Raw genomic sequence first — 27,435 nt, 5'->3', positions numbered from 1 at the left:
GGGTTACGTGAGGCATTTTCTATCCAGGAATAATCGCTGTCATCAATATCTTTTCCTTGCTGCTTATGTATTTCTTTTCCTTTCCAAGTTATACTGATGAGTATAACATCTTTAGCTGCTGAAGAGTGATAGGTTTACTTTTTTTTCATTCCATGTTGGATCTCTAGGTTAGAAACTGGAGGATTTGGTAACCTTTTGTACTTTGTGGTGAAGCACTTGGGGGAACTGAGTCATAGTTAAACTTCAGACTGTTAATTAACAACACTGTGAATCAACGATAAGTCAATAGAAAAAATTAATTTCAAACACAAAAAATTCAGACTGTTCGCTGGCTTAAAAATTCATGGTTGTCAAAAAGAAAAATGGAGTGAGCCTTGAGTGCATTTTACATACACTCTAGTATACTTGGCAAAGTGTTGATGTTACCTTTTACAAGGGTGGGTGAACTTGACTCAACATAACTTACCTGGCTACTTAGGAAAATCAAAACTTATTAAAACAGTTTTTATATTACTAGTAGTAAACAAAGTATTATTTGTGGATCTTTAGAATGAAATTGGTGAACTGTTTCATCAAACTGCAAGGAACTTCACAGACTGTCCCTCATCCTTAGTGATTTCTTTAGTAAAATAGAAATGAAGAGTCCCCTTAAAGAAAAGCAGCCAGTCCCACTGGAAAAAAATCTGGGAAATAATAAGTGGAAACCAAGTTAATCTTTAAAACTTGTTTATAGATTGGAATTTCTACCTGGTCAGTGCTCAATAGGAAAGAAAAATAGAAAGTTATTTATATTCTTATCAATAAAAATAACACTAACATTCCAATGGAATAATAGGTAAATAAAAAGAAAATTGAAAAAATTCAGTTGATATATTCATGAGCAAGGTACAACCTCATTAGCAATCAAAAGTATGCAAATTAAAACATAGAAGTTTTTAAATTCCCAAATTGGCAAGGATTATAGAGGGTATGGTGACAAAGGCACCAAAAGGTGTGGAGAGATGGACCCATAGTCTTAAATAAGTCAAAAAATCATACTCTCAGAGAGTATCTATTGACCTGAGGAAATGCTCATATATAACTGAGTAAGAGAAAACTATGTTATTTCCTTGTAATATATAAATATGCACAGAAAAGACCAACAGAAAATTATCCAAAATATTATAGCTATTTATATCTGAAGTACTACAATTAAGTGTGTCTTATTTGAAATACTTTTTTCTATTTCCTCTGTATATTTTCACAGTGAATATTGCATTGTTTTATTTTTGTTTCAAATAGATGAATTTTTATTATAACAGTACCAGTTACTTCAAAATTTTTAGGAAATATGACATAATAATAAAAAATGTAAATAAGGACAGCTAATGCGCTCAGAGTATCTTTTGGAGATAATGAAAATGTTTTAAAATTCATTGTAGTGATAGGTGTAAAAATCTGTGAATGTACTAAAAACCATTGAATTGTACACTCAAATGGGTTAAATGGGTTAATTGTATGGTATGTGATTTATACCTCATAAACTTGCTGCCTGCATTGCCAAGATTACCACTGACAGCATCTTATTGCATGGACTTCCAAACTCATTTCTGTGCTCATACATATCTGCTTAAAGATTAAATCAGATCTTACTATGCATATCCCTTAAAAAGCACTTTTACTGCAACAAATATAACTTTATAATCAAGAAGTATAAAGGGACCTAAAGATGATTAGGACAACTGAGTTCTGAATCCAGCCTTCCTTTAAGGAGTTGAGACCTTGAGGAATCACATGACTTTTCAGTAACAAACTTTTTCCTTGTAAAAGGCAGAGCTGAGACTAGATGAGATTTTTGGTCCCTTCCAATTTTAGACTTCTGTGAGTCTATGCTTACTTGAAGAGGAGAACAAAAACAGTACTAAAACTGATTGAAACTACTTTGTTGTAATAGCAAAGACTATCAATGGGAACTGGTATAATTGGTTTGGTGATAAATAAAGAAACAAAGGACAGAAGAGTGTATAGCATGCTATGATCTGTGTTAAAGCAAAAGAGAACAAGTGTAGTTTTGCTATGCTTACAGAGTTTCTGTATTGAGAGGGTTGAGTGACTGGGAAACTGGTGATTCTGAAATTTGCATTTCCTTATACAATACTTTGGCCACCTCATGCAAAGAGTTGACTCATTGGAAAAGACCCTGATGCTGGGAGGGATTGGGGGCAGGAGGAGAAGGGGACGACAGAGGATGAGATGGCTAGATGGCATCACCAACTCGATGGGCATGAGTTTAAGGAAACTCCGGGAGCTGGTGATGGACAGGGAGGCCTGGCGTGCTGCGATTCATGGGGTCACAAAGAGTCTGACACGACTGAGCGACTGAACTGAACTGAACTGATACAATATACCCTTTTGTATTTGCAAAGTTTTTATCTTTTTTTTAAAAAAAAACAAAATAATCATTAGGGGAAAGATCTTGTCAACAAAGGAGCATAGTCTTGGGTGTAATGATAAAAGACCTTAAGCAAACTTGTCACCACTGACTCCTTTGCTTAAACCCCTTTAGTCACTTTATTACTTCCCTAGCTGGATTTTGTGATACCTGCAAGAATGGGCCAGTCCTCTATAGTAACTTCATGATATGCTCCTTTCATTCCAGTCCCACTGGCCTTTGGACAGTTCCTAGAGAATCTTAAGCTCTTCATTCTCAAAATGTCAAACACAGCATCAGCAGCTTCATATATTAAGCTTCTTGAGTTGTGGAATTTTGAAACTGAGAGACCTCTGAAATGCAACTCACCCCTCACGTTTACACTGGAGGAGAAGCTAGGCTGAAGCTAGACTCTGAAATCTAGACGTTACCTGCCGAAGGTCACACAGCTAGTCCTCTGCTATATGTAATTAACCTTAGCAGCTGATCTCTGGAGTTTCATTAAACAAAAGTAGGTTAATAAAAAGGAAGCATTTTGGATTTTAGATATTGGTAGAGTGGGGCTATACTAGGACTTGGAAAATTAATCTGATTTCTTATTCATGACAATGTCTTCATGATGCCAATGTTCAGAGGGACCAGTCAGCCACTGTAATGCTGAATTCTACCAAAAGCTACACAGTTGTGTTCAAAACATACTATTTAATTGGAGGAAGAAATTAATTTGGTTGTCCTGAGGGCATTTATCTATGGAAGCAGTTTTTAAAATTCCAAATCTCCACAATGTAGCTAAATTAACTGTCGCTAAAGGAATTAGATATCCTAAAGGAAATCAGCCCTGAATGTTCATCAGAAGGACTGATGCTGAAGCTGAAGCTCCAATACTTTGGCCACGTGATGGGAAGAACTGACTCCTTGGAAAAGACCCTGATGCTGGGAAAGACTGAAGGCAGGAGGAGAAGAGGATGACAGAAGATGAGATAGTTGGATCGTATCACCGAACTGATGGACATGAGTTTGAGCAAGCTCTGGGAGTTGGTGATGGACAGCGAAGCCTGGCGTGCTGCAGTCCATGGAGTCGCAGAGTCAGACGAGGCTGAGCAACTGAACTGGCTGAAGGGAACTAGAAACTCAAGCAGCTTCAGAATGTGAGCAAGGCCAAGAACAGGGCTGGTGGCTGATAGCCCTTGATAGCCCTCAAGGTTGTGAGGAAATGAGTCACAAGGAGACTGAGGTGTAAGCAAAGAATGAGATAAGGCTCTGAGATCTCTGAGAAATTCTCTTCGGAAAGAAATGGACCTACTAGCAGAGCACAAAAATGCCTAATTTGAATTCTGTTCTCTAATTCCTAACTCCCACTTCACACATACAAGTCCATATATATTCCTCACCAGTTAGGTTTGTCCCTGACTGTCAGACCCTTTAAAAATATAGGCATTTCTATTTTTTATAATGATTATGTCTGCTTATGGAATATAGAAAAGTTAGAACACACAGACATGTGTAAAAAAAGAAAATAAGTCAATCATATCCATGATTCAAAGCTATTACTACACATCTGAAAAAATTGTCTTCTAATCTTTCATCTTAGTGTATATCTGAGTGTGAGGGATTCATGTGTTTATAATATCATGGGATTGGAATATTATCTTTGTATCCTATTTTTCCAATATGCTTTACTGTTTGCATTTCCAAAATTATTAGATGATGATCATTCTTTTATATAAATCTTTGTGTGATTGATGATTATTTTCATAGAATAAATTCCTGAAATGGGATTAAAGTATCTGGGTATAAATATTTTTAAGGTGTTTGATACACGTCAATTACCTTCAAGAAACTGTTTTCCAGTTTACACTCTCCATAGTAACTAAATGTCCTTTATTAAGTCAATCTTACCACTAGAGAATATGCTCAATTGCTAACAAATTGTATAAAACATTTTATCTTAGTTTTATTTGCATTACCATCTCAATTTTTAGAGTGAACTTTTTCCCTAATATTCATATGTAAAATTTTATTTTTCCTTATCATGACATTTACTCAACTTTCTATTAAAAGGTACATTTTGTTAATTTTTAAGTTTTTTTTTTTTTTAATCTATTAAAGACTTTCGACTTCCATGATGGTCCAGTGGTTAAGAATTCGGCTGCCAGTGCCCCAGTACAAACAAGTCTGTGGGCCACGACTACTGAGCCCGTGCTCTGCAACAGAAGCCACCACAAGGGCAGCCCATGCACAGCAACTAGCGAGTAGCCCCACTACTAGTAGCCCCACTACTAGTAGTCCCTAGTAGGCCACAACTAGGGAAAGCCTGCAAGCAACAACGAAGACTCAGAGCAGCCGAAAATCACCAAAAAAACACATTAACCCTTTTGAGTGTATGTTGTAAGTAGCTTAACTGCTTGGCTCCCCCCTGGTTTTATTTGTTTGGTTATTCCCTAAGACATTTTAGGGGAAAAACTTTACATAGTCAAGCCAACCAATCTTTTAATTTTTATTTATTATTATTATTTTTCAACCAATCTTTTTAATTTCTTCCACAGCTTTTATTTAGAAAGTCCTTTCCGTGAATTTCCTAGTGGTCCAGCAGTTAAGATTGGGTGCTTTCACTGCCATGGGCCTGGGTTCGATTCCTGGGTGGGGATCCTGCAAGCCCTATGGTGTGGCCCAAAAAAAAAAAAAAAAATAGTCCAATCCCCATCCAAAGGTATCTACCTATATTTGCTCTGAGTTAATTTATAATTTAAAAAGTAAGCTTTTTTATTTTTTCTGGACATATTTTCAGGAACAGTGTGAGGGGACGCAGTAACAGGATTTTGTCCAAGTGCCTCGACACTGTTTAATGAGTAATCTTTCCTTCTGCAGTGGTTTGGTAGTGCCTTTTTTATCATTTGGTTGGCTCCTAGCCAAGCACTGGTTTGCTGGTAACCTGCTGTGCCGAGAGTGACTGGATGCACTTTCCTAAATGGGAAGTGGCTGTAGCTCCCACAGCTCTTTGAATATGGTGGATGGTCAATAAAGTCTTGTAAAAAATGTACAATTAATGAGTCATTCATACACCTGTCAAAGTTTAATTGAAAGATAAACAAGTATTTGTCCTGATGGGTTAAATGTTTACCATTTGAGGAAAAGGGTGCCAGTAATGATAGGATTTTTAGTGACCCTTTCAGGTTAAGATTTCCTTTCCACCCCTTACTATTCTGATCCAGTCATTTCAATCTTTGAAACAATACTGGTTAACTGGTTTCTTATGGGCCTCAGGATTAGGACTAAATTCCAGATCTCAGGGTCTTTGACTTTATCATTCTCCAGGAATAGTAAAGATGCAGTTTGGTCAGTATTTTTCACACTTGAGTAACGTATGGACACATTTAAGAGGAAAAACATTCCACAGACCCTCACAGATCTTAAATAAGTTCTATAAAATTTCATTTAAATAAACTACATGAAAGGTACACAGCAAAAAATGGTGGTGGAATCACAGTTGCATGACAAACATATAATCTAGAATATGCATCATATTAATTACTTTAATATGACATCAATTTAAAAAAAAAAATTATAACTGAAGCAAAAGAACAAAGTTCATAGAGAACTTGGAGATCCCCTAAGAGTATGTGTCCCAGTTCCAGGTTACCAAAACAGAAATTGGAGAATCACTATGCCATAAACCATATCCAGTCCTCAAACTTTGCCTTTTTTCTAAGCTATTATGCCTACCTAGCTTTCAACTTAAATGTGAACAACCACCGAACTAGATGTAAACTAATCTCCATATGCTTGTAACTGTTACACAACTGTAAAATCCAAACTAAATATGAACAAAACTGTAAAACCAATGCTTCAGATAACTTTATTTAATGAGACAGATGATATTGTCTTGTTGAACAAAAATGTCCGCTCACATTGTAAACTCAGTACTATCCCCTGCTGGAAGCAGGGATTTTTTTTGGGGGGGGGGGGTTGTTCTACATGTCCAAACCAAATGAACAGACTTATTAGAATTTGTTTATTCATTCCTTCAACCATTAATCTTTATTTTTCTTCTAGAAACTTCTAGAAATTGAACTTTAGCACATCAATCCATCATGATTCTTGTCAACACCAGCTCTTAGACATCCCACAATATACTTCTAAAGAATTTGCTTCTCAAAGTTGATATAAATAACTAAGCTGATTTTTGCTTTATAGGTTTTAATAAGACATGTTCCTTCATACCATTATGAAAGGAAAACTCACTTGGAGCCAAAAAGTAATGGCTTCAAGATGAGAGAAAATCACTCAAAGGAATTACATAGTTATTTTAAATGAAATCATTTCTAAAAATTTACAATTTATAGTCTATATTACTTACACTCTGCAAAATTTTGTGTAATAAATTCCCCCAATTTTACAGGAAAATATTGTACAGGACTCTTAGGTTGCTCAAGACTCTTGTTTCCTAATAGTTTTTGAAAGCTGTTGACTTTTAGAAATGAACATGTTGATCTGGGCGTAAAGGAGGAGGATATGCAGAAAACAGAAGAGTTGCCAATTCACAATGCAGCAGGCAATTAATTAACAAGAGTCGTGCTCCTTGAAACATACGATGGAGGAGATCTGGAAATCTTAGACCAACAGAAGATGTATTTCCTCCAAGTTACTTTACTGGTGTGATTTTCCACCAGTTAAATCAGTGGATTAGATGTTGGAGTAAGCTATGGTTCTCAGTGGACAGTGATTTCACCTCCCCGTACCCTCCCTAGACATTAGGAAATGGCAACCCACTCCAGTATTCTTGCCTGGAAAATCCCAGGGAAAAAGGAGCCTGCGGGCTACAGTACCTGGGGTCTTAAAGAGTCAGACACAACTGAGTGTCTGAGCCCACACAGAGCACAAGAGACATTTTTGGTTGTCATGACTGTAGAGGGAGTCCTATTTACATCTAAGGGATAGAGGTCAAGGGTGCTGTAAAACCTCTTACCCTGCACAGGAAGGCACCCCATAATAATTATCCAGCCAAAGCCAAAGATGTCTACAGCACCAACACAGATAAACCCTGGATTAAGATATCCAAGCCAAATAACTGTATCTGGACTGTATCCTTGTGTTAGTGAGGCTTGTTTGAAGGGCTGTATCCTTGTGTATCCTCTTTTTTTTATACACACACACACACACAATCAACTTATTTATGTTACAAGGTCACAAATAACTACCCAGAATCCTCCCAGAGAGTCTCCTGGAATACAAGTTAGTTTACATGAGGGTTAAGTTAGAGGGTTCTGCATTGAGCCAGCCATACAAAAAGACCACTATGAAGGAAGAGAGAAAAGGAACAGTTAAGATCATAATAGGATTCATTAGTTCATTTATTGACTTATTCAGCAAACCTTTATTGAGTACTCCCATGTGCCAGTCTGATAGGCATGATGATACACTGTGGACACAACCAAGCCTGATCCCTGCCCTTATGGATTGAGCCACCAGGGAAGCCCCTTACAGCCTACAGGATACTACAAAGAAGGTTACCTGAAGAGGTTAGTAACATGAGGACTCCCTAAACCTACCAGACTGAGAAATATTTACACAGAAGCTTGAGAAGCTCCCACATGTGTGTAATCTCATTTGAATCGCACAACAAACCTCCTGGGACAGGCTATACTCCCTTCTTAAAGAGGGTAAAAATGTGCCCAAGGTCACAAAAGTTTTAAGTGGCAGGGATGATGTTTCAGCCAAGAGACACTGATGTCCCTTGCCACACTGTTCTACAGAGGGAGGTGGGTATATATAGGCACACATGCTTGATTGACCTGGAGTTTCCTCTCCAAATTCCCACCAATCATACAGGTACAAAGCCCTTCTCCTTCTGCATCTTCTTGGTTATATTATACCTGGGGATTCTTTTTTAGAGGTTTCATGTATATTTGCCTTGTGTTTCTAATTAGATTGTAAACTCCTGACCCGCAGGGACCAGATCATCCATTTTCTTTGCAACCTTCTGCAGTACTGCAGTCACCTAGTAATGCCTGCTGCATGAATGAACCTGGAGAGATAAAAATACTTTACGGTATTACCATTTATTGCTTTCTTGCTTTTATTTGGCGTTGTGATAGGACTACATTGTAAACTTCTGGAGGGCAGAGAAAATGGCTTAGTGCTTTCCTTGCACTCATCAGGCACCGTGCAAAATTTGATCCTCACATGCCTTTTTGATGCTCTGGATAATATTAGCACACTGGAGTGTTTTGTGTATCTAAGGACGGGGGTTGTCAACCTCCCTGTGTCGGGGAATGTTCCTTCCTTTCCACTGTAAGCTCCCATGGCGCCTAGGACAGGGCTAGATTACCGCAGAACACCAGCGATCCCCCGACACCCCCCACCCCCGCCCCAAATGCATATTTTTATTCCTAAGGAGGCGGTCTGCGAAAATGGCAAGCTCTTGCATAACCCCAGACCTTGCGAGGAAATGAGCAAAGTGGATGGGGATTTGAAGGCAGGTCAGAAATGGCCTGGGTGAGAATGCCGAGGCTTTTCTCTGTGCATCCAGCCTAAGTCAGCCAAGCAGGAGTCCAGCCGCGCGCCGCCCGCAGTCCCGGGCCGGGAGGCAGTCGGCCCGCCCGCCCCGCGCGCCCCCCGGGAGCTGTCCAGACGGCCCCGCCCGCGCCTACCTGGGCACTCACCCCGCCGCGCGGCCTCTCCGCCTCCCACCCCGGCCGCAGGAGCCCGTCTAGGGCCTGCCCCGCCGCCTCCCCGCCTCCGAAGAGCCCCGCAGGCGGCGCGCTCGCAGCCTCCTCCGGGCCAGCCAGACAGCCAGGGGCGCGCCGGGGGCGGCTCGGCCAAGCTCGGCGGGGCTCGGCGGGTTCGCCCCCGGCCGGGCGCCTGCAGGGGGCGCGGGGACGGCCCCGCCCCGCCGTCTTCCCTCTCCCTCCCGGCTCCCTGGATCCGCGCCGGGAGGAAATGATGTGTTGCTGCCTGGTTAATCACAGCTCCAGACACTCATTGGCCGAGCGCTCCGCAGCCACTTCCTTCTCCTCCTCCTCCCGCTCCTCCCGCTCCGGCTCCGGCTCTTTGCAGCCGCCGCCGCCGCAGCCTGCCCCTCGGCGCTGGGGGAACTTTTCTACTCTCAGTGACCGTCCCCCCGCGACTGCCCCCCGGGCCAGCCCCCATCCGGCCCGCCCCGCCCGCGGCCGTCCTCCCAGCCCGTGCCGCGGCGCCTCGGGAAGTTTATTCCGCCCGCCCTCCTACCCTTCCTTCTCCTCCGCCTCCTCTTCACCCCGCCTCCCCTCCCTCCCCCGGCTCTTTCCCCGGGGTGGCTGCCGCTGCCGCCACCGCCGCCGCCGCCGCCGCCGCTGCCAGGCTGCTCTTCGGCCAGCCGCTCCGGCCCCAGGGCTGGAAAGCACCCGGCCCCTGCACCCGCCCGCCGCCGCCGCCGCCACTCGGCGACGGCCGCCGGCCCTCAGCCCCGCGGAGTTCCGGGCTCCCTCGCCGGCTGCACCGCCCCGCCCCGCCCCGCGCCGACCTGCAGCGCCCGGCTGGCTCGCACTCCGCCTCCCCCCGGCTCAGCCCCCCGCAGCCGCCGGACCAGAGGTGAGGGCAGGTCGCCGGCCGCGCCAGCCGGAGCCCGGGGGACGGAGGGAGGGGAGAACCCAGCGGGAAAAGGGGCAGGAATTGGGGGTGGGAGGGTGGGCGTCTGCGGTGCCTCCCCCTCGCTTTCATTCCTTTCTCCCCCCAAGCCGATTCACTCTCGGTGGGGGAAGCAGCCGCGGAACAAAACTGTCTTGCTGTGGGCCTGAACTGCGGGTGGGATGTGGGAGAGGGCAGAGGCATGGAGTGGGGTGGTCGCGGGTTTGCAGTGTGTGTGTGTGCCTGTAGCGAACTCCTTCAGGCTGTGCGCCTCTGACTTGTAAATCGATCTGGCCGCCTGACCGCGGGGCTCACCTTCCCAGCTGAGCTTGGTAGAGAGTCAAGGGATGGGCAAATCACCCCCACCCTCAAAATATCCGTCTCTTCCAAGAGGAATTTTCTGCTGGAGAGACAGCCAATAAACTCTGCTCAACGCCCTCCCTCCCTCCCTCCGTTCTTCCTAGCTGCAGTTTCAAAAAGCTTCAAAGCCAGGAATGTGGGATTCATCTTCCGATCCCCAGAAGGCAAATGTGGTTACAGATGTTGCACGGTACTTTGCCAAGTTTAAAACCATTCCTTCAACACTGTAACCAAAACAGTGAGGCTGGAGCCGTGGGTGCGCTGGGGAGAGAGGTGGGCCTCTGCCCTGCTGGAAGCACTCACTTCCGTCGGGTTCTAGACTGTTGCAGCTCTGTCCAGTTTGTGCTAGATAGGTCTCCCAGTCTTCCCCGACCCCCCTTTATCCCTCTGGAGTTTTGAAGGCTCCTTGCATGGGAGAGAAGCTGTAAAAGAAGCTCCTTAGGGAGGAAAACATTCCACTTGGTAGCAGAAGAAAAGTCTTGGTTAAAAAGTTGTGCTTACTGTGGTTTTGGTTGAGAGGTAGGAAAGTAATACAATGGATTTGTTAATTTCATTGGGCTTGCTTTCTTTTTTGAAGTGTGTGTAATGGAAGTTAGATCATGAGAGAAGGGACTGATCTCATCCGCATTTTGTATATTTTTGAGAAGAGGCCTGGCATTTAAACACAGACTAGCCCAGTGGTTTTAAAGAATCCTGTTCCAGAGATGCAGACTGCTCTGACAGCCCAAGGAAAGTCGGTGGCAAAAAATAGACACCACCTCCCCTTTCCCCCCAAAAAATTCTTCCTGGAAAGGTGGTGGTAAGAAATTTCAAGAGATGGGCTGATCCAAGTGGCGGGCCTTAAATGGAAACACCATAGTATGTCCTGGCACTTGTCTCTGGAGGTGGGTGGCTGGCGGGGGGCCCGGGCTCGGGTGGCCAGCAGACGCTAGACTTGTGCTGACCTCAGATGCTGGCCTCGCCCTCCAGTTTTACAGTATGCTTGAGTGTGAAAAATGGATCTTCCCCTATTTTGCTGATGGGGACACAGGGGTCGTTCGGGAGGTTATCTTAGGCCTAGACAGGATTTGGATCACCTGGCTTCTGAGACCAAACCACTTTATTTTCATGATTCAGTTGTTTTTGTTTTCTATCCTGGAATTAAAAAACAGAAGTCTTTTGAGGCTGAGATGTGTAGTCCTTAGGTTGATGGAATTGTGTGTTGGATAATCACATTTCTGCCGTCAGCCCGTGTGAAGATACTCAAAGGTGGTTAATGATGTTGCAATAAATTCTGGACAGATGAGAAAACAAGGGCCAGGATGGGTTCATTCTCTTCAGTATGGGTGAGATTTACTTGAAGTGGAGAGAGTGGTTTTAAATAAAACTTGATATAGGTAGTAGTTTTACAGCTTTTGTACCCTGGAACAGAGTGATCATTTGAATACGAATAAGTTTCTTGTTACCTCTGAGTAACTTAAAAGCATACTAAGGATGATGGAGGGTAAAGATGGAGGAGTATGCCATGTTCTGGAATGCGACGAATTAACTTCAGATGTGAGGAACTTAATTCTGTTAATAGTACTGATGGTTTTCCTCAGTAGTGATTTACCAAATTTGTGCACCTGTCCATGGAATGGAAAACAGTGACTGAATCAGTAAAGAGAGACTATGCCGAGTTTACTCTAGATTACGCAGAACTAGTCCTGTGATGATTGTAATAGGCTTCTAGGTAAGGTTGGATTGAATAGTCCAGCCTTCTCGGGGAGGGAGGGCCAGGGCAGAAATGGATTTGAAAAATGATCCTGCTATTCAAGGTCACAAGGTGGAGATGGAATCAATGAGTGTATACTATAATTTTAGGCAAACAGGAGCTGGGACTAGGAATTGTCCTCTGTGACTGTTCTGCTGTTGGATCCCTGCCTCTTGATTTATTTTTACATGTTAGAAACTAGGGAAATATAAACTATTGGTGGTGGCAAAATCCTTTGATATGTTTTGAGTGAGTTTAATGACAGATATGATGATTTGGGGAGGAGGGGACTGGATGCGGGCCAGGCACTGTGCTCAGATCTTTACATGCACTTTTTCATATATTTTCACAACAACCATATGTTTTATTATTATTCCATTCCCTTACAATAAAGAATTGTGGCTTGGCAAAACTGAGTTGCCCTAAGCTGTAGAGCTTGTCAAGGGTGGAGTAAGGATTTGAACCAGGAGTTTGTGGGATGCTGGTACCCTTGTTCCTGGCTGTTTTTGCCAGTGTTTGCTAAATTTAATTCATTTGTACACTATCATCATGAGTTTGCCATAACTAAGTCTGTCTCACTTAGTCTGTTAGTATTTCTCTTTAAAGCAGCAGTTTACCTAAAAAAAAAAAGCCTTAAAGACACCGTGTTTTGAGAAGAAACAGTATATCACTGCTGTATTTGGAAAGCGAACTCACCTGTAATGATTAGGAGATAATCCTAAAGATGCGTTGACATTTAGATTGAAACCCAAATTCTGGATAATGAATTCCTGGGTGTGTGGGGTGTGTGTGTGGGGTGTGTGTGTGTGATTGAGTGCGTGTGCTGCAGGCACCTGGGGATATGGGTGGGGTGGAGGAGGTAGGTAGATGATATAGTGTTGGTTGATATTCTGGTTTTTGATTGAGTGATGGGTTCATGGGTGCTGATTTTATTTTTAGACTTTATAACCTACATACAGGATACATACTTTTTTGTAAAAAGATTAAGAAAATTAAACACATAACTATTAGCATAATGATTACTTGGGGAATATTTCCCTGCACCATATAGACTTAGCCTGGTGCCTGTGTGAAGTAGGCACACAAGAACTGTTGGCTGATTGACGAGAACCCAGGTGATAATTTTAAAGCGAGCTGATTGTTGTCATATCCAAATAAGATTGAGGCAAGCCCCTCTGCCCACCCCCCTGACCCATTTTCTCCTGCTTCCACTCTCATTTCCAGTATTGTGACTAAAATAATAGCACAGGCGGCTGTGTGGTTTCTCCTGACTGCGGTTATGGGAGAGATGGGCTGGGCTGAAGTTCTCAGCATCACCTTGTCTTATACATCTCGTGCTCAGGACAGGGCAAGGAATACTGTCATGAAGTGTTAAAACGCTTTCGTTTTTTTATCTGGTGCTAAGTGTGACCGTTCAGACTGGGGAGTTGGTGTTTAAGTTAAATCAGTGCCTGGTTAAAATATTCACAGCCTTAAACTGGTGAGGCTGGGAAATAAAGCTGTCAAGAGATTTTAATTAGAGTCCACATAGTCTCCTGTTTTATTTTCCCAAGCAAATATTGGGCACTGTGGCTTTATTCCTGGAAATGAGGATTGAATTGGGTTTCCTGGTACAAAATGCCTTCTTTGATCCCTTGGAGTGAGAACTTGCTGTTTCTTTCTGTAGCCAACTCCAGCTCTTAGAAGAACCAAATGGAAGATTTACCTCTTCTCTTTTAGTCCTTAGCTGTAGAGTGCTCTTGCTTGCCATGCTAGTTGAAGAGTCAGAAGTTCTAAACCAGGATTTGTCTATTGGGAAGACCACTTATGGAAGAGCTAGCTCAGGTGGGCGTGACTGGCACATCACGGCGTTTGTTTCAGATAGAAGGTAGTTTTACTTGAACCTATGCTCCTAAAATTATTAAGGGGCCCAGCAGCTTCCTTTTTGAAGTTGAAATGAATGTGTTTCCCCTACCCCAATACTCAAACCAGCTGCACGACTGATGAATATCCTTGTGCTCCTAAGTGTGTTTCTGGAAATCTGAGCTTGTTTATGTGTCTAAAGACTTCTGTGATCTGGAGAGCTTTATTTTCCAGAGCCACCACTGCTCAGGTGTTTGATTTTTGGGTCTTAGTCTCTGACCAACATTCCACTTTGCCCATTGGAGTTGCTTCACTGTTTGCTCTGGGTATTTGACTGGGAAAGTGACTTTAAATTTTAGCCTTTCCAGATTTTGTGGATGCATGCATGCAGCAGGTGAAGTTTGTGTTTTGAAGGATGGACTAGGTCAGAGGGACCTCTTTAGCACAGATGTCCTGATGGGTTTGTAGGAGTTCAGCTCTCTCATCATAAGGCTAAGTCTTGGCTGTTTTGTCCTTCTTTTCCACACTTTTGGGGAGAAGCAAATCCTTTAGGGCTCAGAGTGGTTTCATTGCAAGCATGTGCTTCCTGGGTTTTACCTTTTGACATTCTTCTAGTGTTTGGCCATCTTCAGTACTCATGCTGGGATTTGACTGATCTCTTTGGGAACAAGGACTTGAGGTTATTCTTTTCTCTATTTTTAAAATTCTGCAGAATTCAGTTTCTGTCACCGATTGAAAACTTTTCAAATCCTCTTAATGGGCTCCTTGTGTCTTGCTCATCTTTTGTGTATCTCTTGCACCTTATATAATACCTGGCCCAGACTACACAGTCAGTAAATCATTTTTTAATTGCTAAGAGAATGAATGGATGGTTGTATATGAGAGGGGCAAAATAACCCAGACAATCAGGGAGGTGGTCTCAAGAGATGATGATGCCAGGCACAGGTCCTTAAATGTGAGTTTGGGAGCTGGGGACAAAAGACATTCTTAAGTAGAAGGAACTATTGTTTATATCCCTTTATCATGCATGGTATTATAACTTGTACTTAGTGATTTCAAAAGACATCTATTCTTTTCAATATGTTTCCTTTTTTGATTGTTTTTAAATTTCAGGATGACACGTCTTTTGAGGGGAAGAATATCTCAACTTATTTTTCTTACCCTGCCGAGCTAGGACTCCTGAAAAGGGAAGTCACTCAGTCGTGCCCGACTCTTTGCGACCCCATGGACAGTAGCCTGCACCAGACACCTCCATCCATGGGATTTTCTAGGCAAGAATACTGGAGTGGGCTGCCGTTTCTTTCTCCAGGGAATCTTCCCAACCCAGGGACCGAACCCAGGTCTCCCGCATTATAGACAGACGCTTTACCATCTGAGCCACCAGGGACTGGGGAGTGGGGCTGGTACTCAAACACTGGTGAATTGACTCTTCGACACTGACTTTCTCTGTTGCATTTGTTCTCAAACAGTTGGCAGTGAAAATAGTGTGGTAGGCAGTACTCATGTGAGAGGTGGAAGGTGGATGACCTCTTGGGTACATGGATGGAATCCAAAGTAAACTCCTCTTTCAGTAGGTTTTTAAGGGCTACTTTGAGTGGGTGTCCCATGTAGACCTTTTCCACTTGAATGCCTGACAGCTGGGTGCCTTGGTCATTTGTGAAAGCCAGATAGGCCTTGGTGGCCACCATGCAGTATGGATACCTTTGCAAATAAGACTGCTGTAGTTTTTGTTTCTTTTTTTTTTTTTTTAGGTAGTTATGGAAGAATTATTGACTGAACTAAAAAGTAACCTTGAGTTTGATGAGAAATGTGCAGAGGGGATAAAGGAAGATGGGGTGATCTTGGACAAAGCTAAATGTTAGATGTAGGGTGATACTTGAAGTTTGGAGAGCAGGGACTGAGAAAAACCTAAGAAGTTGAGCAAAACTATTTCTGGTCTAGAGGAGCTAGGCTGAGGAGGTATCTTAAACCAAATTCTGAATCTTCACTATTGAAGATTGATGAGTGATGTTACACTCTGGGTGAAAATCCACTGTGCTTGCTCACTCTGCTTAAGTGATAGTTTAATTCTTATAAGCAAATATCACTAAGAGAGGTAGACCTTTGGGGCTTGTAACTTGATGTCAGGAACTTAGACAAGATAGAAATATATGGAGGGACCACTACAATATTGTAAAGTAACTAGCCTCCAATTAAATTAATATAAAAAAGATAAATACCATCATGTCACCTTTCACACACATTTCCTAACAGAATGCTTTGTATACATATAGTTGCTAATAAATGTGTTGATAATTTGCATCAATCTTAAAAAATACAGATTACTGAATAAATTAAACAACCAGCCTAACAACAACAACAAAAAAGAAATATATGGAGGGACAATCAGTAAGAGGAAAAAGTGAAGGTGGTTTTCTAGAGTGACCTTTACCTTCCTTCCTGGGAATAGGAAAATGGTAAGGGAAAAGTATGCTCAATGATAATTTTTCATATGCTTTTTTGAACTTGAAGAACTGAACTGTTGTGCACAACAGGTGTTAAGAACAGACATTCTCTTATTTTATGAGTGTGGCCTAGTGAAAAATGGAAAATCTTAGTTCCCAGAGATTATATAAACACACACGTTCTATTTCAATGTTTTAAAAACATTTTTGACTCTCTGTAATTCATTTTACATCATGACCGAGTACATACATACGCGTCCACGTGCATATTAAAGATGACGCTGAATTACACATTTTACAGAACAGTGTTGCAGTGCCTTCTGATTTCTAATTCAATTTTTGTTACAAAATATTCTGGTCTCTATCTAATAAATTGATTTCACAACTTGCTAATGCGTTCTAACCAGTTTGAAAAAACCTGTTCTAGGTATTGTGAAAATCAGCCTTAATTCGTTTATTGAATGTTTGCTAATCTGGGCAAGAATTTTGTTTTTCTTCTTGTATGAGCCTTAGTCATTCTATGGATGACCCACACCCCTTTGCTTCTTCACCTTCTCCCCTCACCCCGTTGTTCTTTTCTCTATTGTAGGGGCCTTTGATTGTTTTTCCAAATCAGGTTAAAATGACTAATATGGGTTTTGGACCAGTTTCAAGAGTGCATCATTATCTTGATCCCAACCAACAGCGAAGGTGGGGCTAATTGATTTAAACTGGTGGCAGGAGCCGTTTAGCTCCCTGTTTATTTAGATTATATTTGAATGGAAAGGTGACTTTTCAGTAATATGGGGACAGCAGGTAACATGCCCCAAAAGGATGAGAGAGAGGTGGGGAAGGTGATTCTGTACATTTATTGTTTAGAAAAGCAACACGGGATTAATAAGGTACAGCTCTTAGCATTAAAAGATGTAAATAAGAGCGTAAATCCCATGGCAGCAGCCATCGTCGTTGTCATTGTCCTTATCATTAACATTTCCTTGCCTTGCTGCTGCTGCCGCTTCATCTTTTCCCCCTTCTTTGTTCTTCATCTATTAAACATTTATCAAGTTCAGTAAAAAATCAAGTTGATCTCAAGGTGCACTTGAGTAAGGGTTTGAAGAATTGCACGTGTAACTGTCAAGGGCAGAACTCCCAAGTATCTTGGTCACAAGATACAGAGGGATAAGCATAGACCAACTCCATTGAGGAAGTAGCTGTTTAGCTGGCCTTGGAAAGAGGTACCATTTTGATGCTCTCATTGGGAGAGGTATCTATTATGTATATGTGTAGGTTATGGAACAGGCAACATTCCCAAAGCAGGGAATGGGGCAAGTAAATATGAGGTAGCTGGCTTTTGTTTAGGAGCCTAGTTGTAAAACACAGAACTGTACATATTTTTAATCACTGGAATCAGACTCAGTGCCTTGAGGTATAGCTTCTTGGAGAGACATTAAGACCTGAGACATTGCAAAGAAACAGCAGACTCGTGTCTTCCAGTTTGCACTAATTTCAGGGCCAAAGTGTCCTGAGTAGAATGGCCAGTCCTATTTAAATGGTTATATTGCATACCCTCCCCTTCTCCCACTTTTTTTTTTTTTTTTTGCTAAGCAAATATGGAAGTTAATAAAGTTAAAAAGTTGTTTGCAATGTGACTGGAGTACCTGAAGGTCAGCACTTTAGAAGAAAACTTAGACTAAGAGTCAGATCATGGTTTACTTTGAATGCCAGGCTGGAGGTTTTAGACTTAATTTTTAGAGAGCATCAGTAAGATAATAGTACCTGTGAAGGAGTCCCTGATCAGGCTTCTTATTTGCATTCTCTCGTTCAAGGATCACACAACTCCATGCGGTAGTTCATCTTATTATCCTCATTCTACAGAAAGAGACTCTGAGACTTACAGGGGTGACAGAAGAAGTCTGAGGTCCCGTGTCTGAGCTTTGATCCAGGCTATGCATCCCCACGTCATCATGCTGAAGAGCAGAGCTTGAAAACAGGGTTTCTGGGATGAATCCACCTTGCAATTTTGTCCTGCTTGATATTGCATTCAAAACATTTTTTTCAAATGGTTGCCAACTTTTAAATAGGGGGAAATTTCGCACAAAAAAGTCCAAACTTCCACCTACTCCTGCGGAATTGAAAGCTCTGGCAGCAGTAGGCTATTCCTCTATTCCTGCAGGAAACCTGTGATTGTGTCTGTCTGAGGGGATGCGCGTGCTGTGTTCACCGGAGACCTGGCTCATCCTGTTTTCCCCCCAGGTACTGAGACCCAGCCTCAGTTGCTATTTATTCTTTTATTTCTTCAGACTCCTAACCAGCCTTACTGCTATATGCTAACTGCATTGTCCCTGTAGGCATGAGTGTGAGACCCCTGTTATATAGCCTTCTGTTGGTGATCAGTCTAGTGATGAGGGTAGATGGCCAGAATCTAAGAAGAAATGAAAGTAGAATTAGGGTTTTGACTTTGGGCTGGAGAAGCCATAGATTAGTTAAATCATTTTTGTGAAGAGAGGGAGGGATGGGTAGTGGGCAAGCATATCTGACTTTTGGAACACCAATGACTAGGAGAATGTGTTGATCTTAAAGCAGAAGGTTAGTAAAAGGACCTGGTTTGAGATAGGGTGTGGTATTGGCCTTGAGGTTCTGGTGGGACATGGATACAGAAGAGGGCTTATTTGAATCTAGTGAGGAGTTGGAATTATGATACTGGAACCTTGGAAATAAGGACTTGAAGCTGTGGGAAAGTGCCTTTTGGAAATGGGAAAACATAGGCTAAGATCTGAATGATAAATGAACAAGCTACAAACAGTTCAAAGTCTCTTATTGACTCTCTTTTGGGTCAAGTGCACCCTGTCTTGCAAATAAACCAAATGTTTATCTGAACAAAGGAATAGAATACCAGTCTTCAGCTTTTGGACATGGGAACTGATGAACATCTGCTCATAGAATCAAAGGCAGATATACTTTTTGATTAGTGACACCTTTAACTTACGTTTATGCCTGTTTTGCTAAGCCTTGTTTAGCTGAAGAGAATTCAAGCAATGATTTTTTTTTTTTTTTTAATTGTGTCGCAGATGCCCTGAGATTGGGGGAAAAAGTCAAAAGAGACTGGTTCAGTTTGGGATTTATTCCTGCCTTTATCCAGTTTAGAATGGAATGTCCTTTTCAAATTCAGATGAGTTTCCCCCCCCTTGTCTTGGCTTGTTTGTTTAGGATTCCCTCCAACTCATTGTTACTTAATCAGCTACATCCACCTCAGCTACTCCCCTTCTCCCCTGGTTCCCTTTTAATCCTTAAAAAGTTCTATTGTTCTAGGACATTCTAAGCCTATGTGGAGTGATCTTTTTCAGGTGTGGGTATTGAACATGGAAATCTTCCAGGAGAGCGTTTCTTTTGTTCTCAGAAAGATTTTTGTCTTGAATATTTCAATCTCCATTTTGGACCATCTTACTCTTTATTTATTTATTTTTTCTCAAATTGGAGGTTTATTTCTAATACACACATAGATTTATTTCATTACATGTACATGTTAATGATATGAGTTCTTACAATTTTTTTTCTGGTGTTCCACCAGAACCTCAAAAATAATATATTTTTTCTTCCCTGCCAATCCGGTGCCAATTCTGTGCTTCCACCGCAAGGGACACAGGTTCAATCCTGGGTCCTGGTCAGGAAACTAACATCCCACATGCTTCGTGGAGCAGCCCCCCCAAATCATTTTTATTCATTATAGTATTTTATGTTTTTTTTTTTTTTTTAATTTTATTTTATTAGTTGGAGGCCAATTACTTCACAACATTTCAGTGGGTTTTGTCATACATTGACACGAATCAGCCATTGAGTTACACGTATTCCCCATCCCGATCCCCCCTCCCACCTCCCTCTCCACCCGACTCCTCTGGGTCCTCCCAGTGCACCAGGCCCGAGCACTCGTCTCATGCATCCCACCTGGGCTAGTGATCTGATTCACCATAAATAATATACATGCTGTTCTTTTGAAACATCCCACCCTCACCTTCTCCCACGGAGTTCAAAAGTCTGTTCTGTACTTCTGTGTTTCTTTTTCTGTTTTGCATATAGGGTTATCGTTACCATCTTTCTAAATTCCGTATATATGTGTTAGTATGCTGTAATGTTCTTTATCTTTCTGGCTTACTTCACTCTGTATAATGGGCTCCAGCTTCATCCATCTCATTAGAACTGATTCAAATGAATTCTTTTTAACGGCTGAGTAATATTCCATGGTGTATATGTACCACAGCTTCCTTATCCATTCATCTGCGGATGGGCATCTAGGCTGCTTCCATGTCCTGGCTATTATAAACAGTGCTGCGATGAACATCGGGGTGCACGTGTCTCTTTCAGATCTGGTTTCCTCGGTGTGTATGCCCAGAAGTGGTATTGCTGGGTCATATGGCAGTTCTATTTCCAGTTTTTTAAGAAATCTCCAAACTGTTTTCCATAGTGGCTGTACTAGTTTGCATTCCCACCAACAGTGTAAGAGGGTTCCCTTTTCTCCACACCCTCTCCAGCATTTATTGCTTGTAGACTTTTGGATAGCAGCCATCCTGACTGGCGTGTAATGGTATCTCATTGTGGTTTTGATTTGCATTTCTCTGATGATGAGTGATGTTGAGCATCTTTTCATGTGTTTGTTAGCCATCTGTATGTCTTCTTTGGAGAAATGTCTGTTTAGTTCTTTGGCCCATTTTTTGATTGGGTCATTTATTTTTCTGGAATTGAGCTTCAGGAGTTGCTTGTATATTTTTGAGATTAATCCTTTGTCTGTTTCTTCATTTGCTATTATTTTCTCCCAATCTGAGGGCTGTCTTTTCACCTTACTTATAGTTTCCTTTGTAGTGCAAAAGCTTTTAAGTTTCATTAGGTCCCATTTGTTTAGTTTTGCTTTTATTTCCAATATTCTGGGAGGTGGGTCATAGAGGATCCTGCTGAGATTTATGTCAGAGAGTGTTTTGCCTAGTATTTTATGTTTTAGAAACAAATTTTGTGTTATGTTACATGTGCTCAAGGCAAGACTTGAAGTGTGGGAAGGACATATAGTGAAAGGTACCTTGTTCTAAAGCTTTCTGCTTTCCTTTTCTGGAGAAAAACCATGATTAAAACTAATTGTGTATCCTTCCAGTGATAGTCTGTACATTTACAAACTGATGTGCTTTTCTTATATCATAAGTGTATCATATTGTGCACATTTCAATTCTATACCTGACTTTTTTCTTTTAACTTACCTTGGAAATGTTTTGCTATCAGTACCATCCAGTTTCCTCATTCTTTTGAAAGGTATTTCATTGTGTGGATGTATCATAATGTATTCAGCCAGTCTTTCACTTGTTATTTTAGGTAACATTATGTGTTACAATGTTGCAGTGACTATCTTTACATTTACTACTATATCTACATATTGATTTATATATAGATGGATATGTAGATCTGAAACCGTGTAACTCAGATCCATCTGTCTATCTCTTGTATGTGCTCTGTGTGTGTTGTGCTAAGTCGCTCCAGTCGTGTCCGATTCTTTGTGTCGCTATGAACTGTACCCCACCAGGCTCCTCTATCCGTGGCATTCTCCAGGCGAGAATTCTGGAATGCATTGCCATGCCCTCCTCCAGGGCATCTTCCCCACCCACGGATGGAACCATGTCTCCTGGTTTTGCAAGTGGGTTCTTTACCTCTAAAGCCACCTGGGAAGCCCTATCTCCTGTATATCTGGGGGTCAATATCTAGAATTGGAGTTGCTGAATTAAAGGATATTTACATTTGAATTTACAGTATCGGCTGAAGCACAATGGCATGGTGGAAATGAGAAAGTAACCCATGAGACTCAAGCCCTAGTCTGTTCTCTGGTGTAAACCAGTAATGGGGCTCCCAAAAGTCACCATATCAACCTTTTCTTTGTGGCACTTTTCTTATCAGTCAAGAAGGGCACAGACTCAGCTATTTCTGAAGTTTAATAATTTGCTGATTCTCGTCCAGTTGTCTTCTGTTTTGGCTGTTCCAGTAAATGGAGCCTGATGACTTTTTTCCCCCTATATAATTTTGAGTCTGTGAAGAATCCTGGGCTTTGGGAGCCTTACTAACCACAGCTTTACTTTGATTGTTTTAAAGCACTGTTCCTGGTTTGTGCTTTATGTTAAAAGCAGACCTTACGTGGTTGGTTCTCTCTTTCTTTTTCTCTGAAATACGGTGAATGATAAGTAGGCCTTTAGTGACAAAGAAACTCATATAGTCAGCTTTTTATTATTGATCAAGAATAGAGCCAATGGATTTTTAGACTTAGGGAAAAATGTTTCATTTTTGTAATAGCATTTTAAAGAAAGAAATGGGTCTATGATAGACAATCTTTAAGAAACAGAAAAATTTTATGGAACGGACCAGAGCAGGCTGCTTTAACTCTTTCAAAGTATTTTATAGTATGAAGAAAGTAAAAGAGGGGATTGTTTAAAATTTTGAGATATTTAACTGGTATAGTTTAATAAGATGATTGGATTTCTTGGTGGTTACCAAATTAGATGTACTTAAAAATTCAAAACCAAGTAAATAAAATGTAATATAAAATTCATGTTTATTCCCTGTACTTCAGTAGTTTTTTGGAATTGACTCCCCTAAAATTAAGCAACATGCTTGGATTATTTCACTTGAAAGACTTGGAAATTTTGGGCTGCTAATATAAATGTAATTATTCTGGAAAAGATTTTGAGCCCCTGGTTACTCATCAAAAAAAAAAAAAAATCACTAAAGCTCTTTGAGTATACAAATTTATTCAAGTCTCTGTAAAATAGTTAAAAAAAAAAAAAAAGAACCTAAATGTTCTACAGTAACCTATAAAGGTTAGGTATATATGCACAAAAACTATATATGTGTGTATGCATACACACACATTATGAATAATATGGAAATTATGTATAATCACGAAATATTAGATGAATTTCCAGGGACAGATCTCACCTTAAAAGCTACCCTCTCAAAGAGACTTTTCTTGGCCATTCCATGTAGTTAGCGCTTCCTTTTCTGTATCTTGCATGTACTACTATATATATAATATATGTATGTATACATATACATATGTATGTATGCATATATAATGCACAGCATATATATCATGTATATATAATCAGTATATCTGTGGTTAAATACCAAGAACAGGAACTGTGTCTGTCTGGTAATCCCTGTGTGCCTGTATCCTGTCTCTTGTACTTATCCATTGCCTTATCCATTGTAGGCATGAAGAAAATTTTGGAATAGATAGATTGACCATGGAGGTTATACAAAACAACATTGAGTAGAAAAAGCAGGACACTATAAAACCGTGTAATTCCATACACACAAATTATGTATAATTCCATAAACATAAAGCATAGTACAGTTCAGGTTTGTAGTTGTATACTGTATGACATAGGAAAAAAAAAGGCTAGTAGGAAATAAACCTGAATGTTAAGAATTATTATCTCTGGGCTGTGTGGGTCGTGCATAATTTTGAAGGGGAAATTTTTAGATACAGATGGGTAACGTAAATATTGGAAGACTTTGCACCTTGATAATATATTTTACCCTTTGCGTGTTAAAGGTGGTCTCCTTACCTAAAATGATGTATTTCAATACTGTGGCCTTTTCTCCTCTTGAGTAAAATGTACTCTATCTTAGTAGTGTGACAGGTTTTATATCTACTTTAGAATTAAATTATGATCTGAGAGTTGCAGTTTTAAGTCACTGGTTTTAATTTCACATCAGTTGAAGTAAAAGGGTAGTGAAAGTATATTAGATCTGGTACAAGTGTCTAATTATAATTATTGACACATTTTCAAATGCTCTCTTAAGTGTGATACATTGCCCATGATTTTGACAGCTGTGACTACGTTAAACCTGCTGGAGTAATCTTTTCACAAAGGTTTGTTTAAACTTAGAGTTGTCTAAAGGATTCTCCGTAAAGTGGATGAATGCACATTTAGAGGTCAGTGGTGTTTCATTTCCCATGGTGCCTAGTGATTTTAGTCTGTTAAATGTTAATCAGAAGCTTATCTGGATTTTGTTTCAAGAAATTGGGAATTTTATTGTTTTGTATCCTGTAACAAATGGGCGATGATAATCCAATGTGATTTGAATCTGCAATGATAGCATAAATTCTGCTTGTTTCTCCTGCTGAAGATCCTCAGCCACAAAACTCGAAGCCTAAAATTTGATTCTGCTAACAACCTCATTTTTAAAAAGTCTTCCCTGGACCACGATCGTGCATCTCTTCCTGTGGAGCCACTCCATCCTTCTACATAGACTTGTTGACTAGCTACTTTGTGCCAGGTGCTGAATGTGTAGAGACAGGCTGTTAGAGAGCTCGGCTTGGGAGAGACAGAAAAATGGTCAAGCTACGACAGTGTAGCACCAGAACGGAGCTGTAAGCATAAAGTTGGGATGTGTGGTTCTGTTTGAAAGGGCAGCACAGTCATCTTCTTAGGACAGTGATGTTCTCAAGCTTCTTAAAAGATGGGTGGGAAGGCATCAGGTGGGAAAAGGGCTTTTGAGGCACAGAGGCTTGTAGGAAAGACAACATCCTTTAGAACTGAGAGTGAAAAGAGCCCTACTGCTTAAGTGTGGTCCTTGGATTAGCAGTTCAGTTGTTTCTGACTCTTTGTGACCCCATGAACTACAGCATGCCAGACTTCACTGTCCATCACCAACTCCTGGAGCTTGCTCAAGCTCATGTCCATCGAGTTGGTGATGCCATCCAACGAGTTGGATTAGTAGTAGTGGCATCATCTGGAGTTAGCCTCACTAAAATGGCAGTCTTAGGCCCACCCCAGTACTACTGAATCAGAATCAGCATTGTGGCACTATCTCCAGGTGATTTGAATGCTTCTAAAAATTTGTAAAACAATAGAACACAGAAAGGGATAAAAGGTGGGAGAGCTAGAAAAGGAGACAGGCTTTTTTTTTTTTTTTAACATTTTGACCAAAGCTTGCGGCATGTGAGATCTTAGTTCCCGGACCAGGGATTGAACCTATGCCTCCTACAGTGTAAGTGGAGAGTCTCAATCACTGGACCATCGAGGAAGTCCCTTGGGCTTTTTTTTTTTTTTTTTTTTCCTAAACAGGATGGTTGATCTTGAAAGAAGTGACATCATGAAGATTTACTTTTTCCCAGAATTGCCTGGAAGTACAAGTGAGGCAACATTTAACAAAAAGTTTCTTGAATCCTCAGTCATACAGTGCTCCCCAACAAAGGCTGTCATACGAGCTTGAGAAATCCAGGCTATCTCCTGTCAGACAGTGTAAGTGACTAGAGTATGTTGGAAGTTTTGGGAACCTGGCAGTGAGGAAAACCATTAACTTAATCATCTATCCTGGGATATCCCTGGGGTTTTTCCAGTTTATTCCACAGTGGAACCCTTTATGACTGCACAGCTGTTCACACCCCAGGGAGAGGGGATAGTATTTTGCTCAACACATTTTGGAAAGGACTAGCACTCATTCCCAAATTTCAGACACTGCCTCATCTGACGAGTAGGGTCACCCACTGTCCTGATCTGCCTGTGATGAAGAGCTATGCCAGGATCTTCAGTGCTAGAGCCCTGGACAAACCAGGGTGAGTTGAGTACCCTTCCTATCTGTTTACCATACCTTTGACTAACTCATTTTCTTTAAATGGTCTCAAGCCTTTCCCCTGAAATACTTGTCTCTCAGCTCATTCTAATAGAGTTGTTCCCAAATTCATCTGCACATTGGAATTTCCAAACATGATGCTCCAACCCCGCCCCCACCCAGGTTGTGATTTAATTGGTCTGGGATGTACCCAGAAGTTTTAAAAGTTCCCCACATTATTCTAATGAGCATGATCATTTGTTCGAAACAACTATACTTGTGGAAATGTGCTCTCGATGTGCACCTTAAGAATTTGCTACGTAATAGGAGAAACATTAGCTGTTGGAAAGCGACCAAATGAAGAGCCGTGGAGCATTATTCGGGGGGACCACCAGTCAAACACGTCCCAGCTTGCGGAACACTTACGTGGAGCCAGAGGGAGCAGCAGTCTGGTCAAGAAACGGCGACAGATGTGGCTGGAGAGGATGGTGGTGATTTCAGGGCTGCTGCGGTGGTTGAATCACTGATCTGACCCTGATGAGGTAGGAGTATGAGAGTCTCAGGTCACAGCAGGAGTGGATAGATGGTGAAAGCAGAGCAGGATGGGGGGTAGTGGGGAGTGCTGGACGGGGCCAGGCTAAACTTGACTAGTCCTGCCTGAGGTTCTCTGGGACATCCACGGGGAGCTGTCAGAAGAAGAACCTTCACAGCTCAGGAGAAAAGGCTGAGCTGGATTCCAGTGAGAGCCTGTCTAGGTCTAGGCATGAAGTTCAAGGTGGGGAAGCAACCTCCTTGGGAAGAAGGGCTGAGAGAGTGATCTGCCGCAGGTCCATGGGATGTGTGCAGGGAGAAGGGACCCTGAGCCTGGAAAGCAGAGGAGTGTCTTTTTCACTCACCTGGAGGAAGGGAAGGGAAGGGAAGGGTAGTCCTGTGACCCAAACTGATGAGGGTTCTCCAGGGCAGTCTGTTTTGGTAATTTAGGGTGGTAATTTAGGTTAGTCCTGTTTGTGTAAGCTTAGCATGAGGGAGGAAATGAGATTAGAGGGGTTGAAAGGGAGGAGACTTGCTCCTGCAAATGACTCTAGAAGTTCTAACTGCAGAAGAAGCCTGGCAGAGTATGGGGCCTTAGGGAGTAAATCTGGATTTGTTTGAGGACTAGTCATCTCTGTGGTTACTCATGGAAGTTATTTCAACAAGGAATAATGATTACAAGGAAATATTCAGATATTCACAGAAAAATTGCCAGAGCTCTCTGGGGCCCCATAAGACTGCTCTACTTTCAAGTCATGGTCACACACCTCTTCTCCCCTTTTCTTACTGTTTGCTGGACACAACAATGCCAAATTATGATTTTATATGTTTATAAATGTTATTTTTTTTAATGGCAGTGATAAGGCAGCATGTGATTAAATACTCAACCATTGGACCTATATAGCTTTCATTTGTGAGGGGCTTTGCAGTTTACCAAAATACCACCA

At 41.6% G+C, this 27,435-nt stretch overlaps 1 protein-coding gene across 2 annotated transcripts in view; it reads left to right on the top strand.

Moving 5' to 3' along the window:
• Positions 1-9,653: 9,653 nt before the first annotated feature.
• The window catches only part of ACVR1 (activin A receptor type 1), a 129,323-nt gene continuing 111,541 nt past the window's right edge, over positions 9,654-27,435 (top strand). Inside the window, exon 1 of one of the 2 annotated variants that reach the window (XM_065931576.1) lies at positions 9,654-9,979. The gene's annotated coding sequence lies outside the window, so the exon portion shown is untranslated. The remainder of the gene's footprint in view (positions 9,980-27,435) is intronic. The other variant, XM_065931574.1, reaches the window with a different exon arrangement.

Source organism: Muntiacus reevesi, chromosome 3 (assembly GCF_963930625.1).
Source record: "Muntiacus reevesi chromosome 3, mMunRee1.1, whole genome shotgun sequence".
Lineage (NCBI taxonomy): Eukaryota > Metazoa > Chordata > Mammalia > Artiodactyla > Cervidae > Muntiacus > Muntiacus reevesi.
This window is presented reverse-complemented; position numbering and strand designations above follow the sequence as displayed.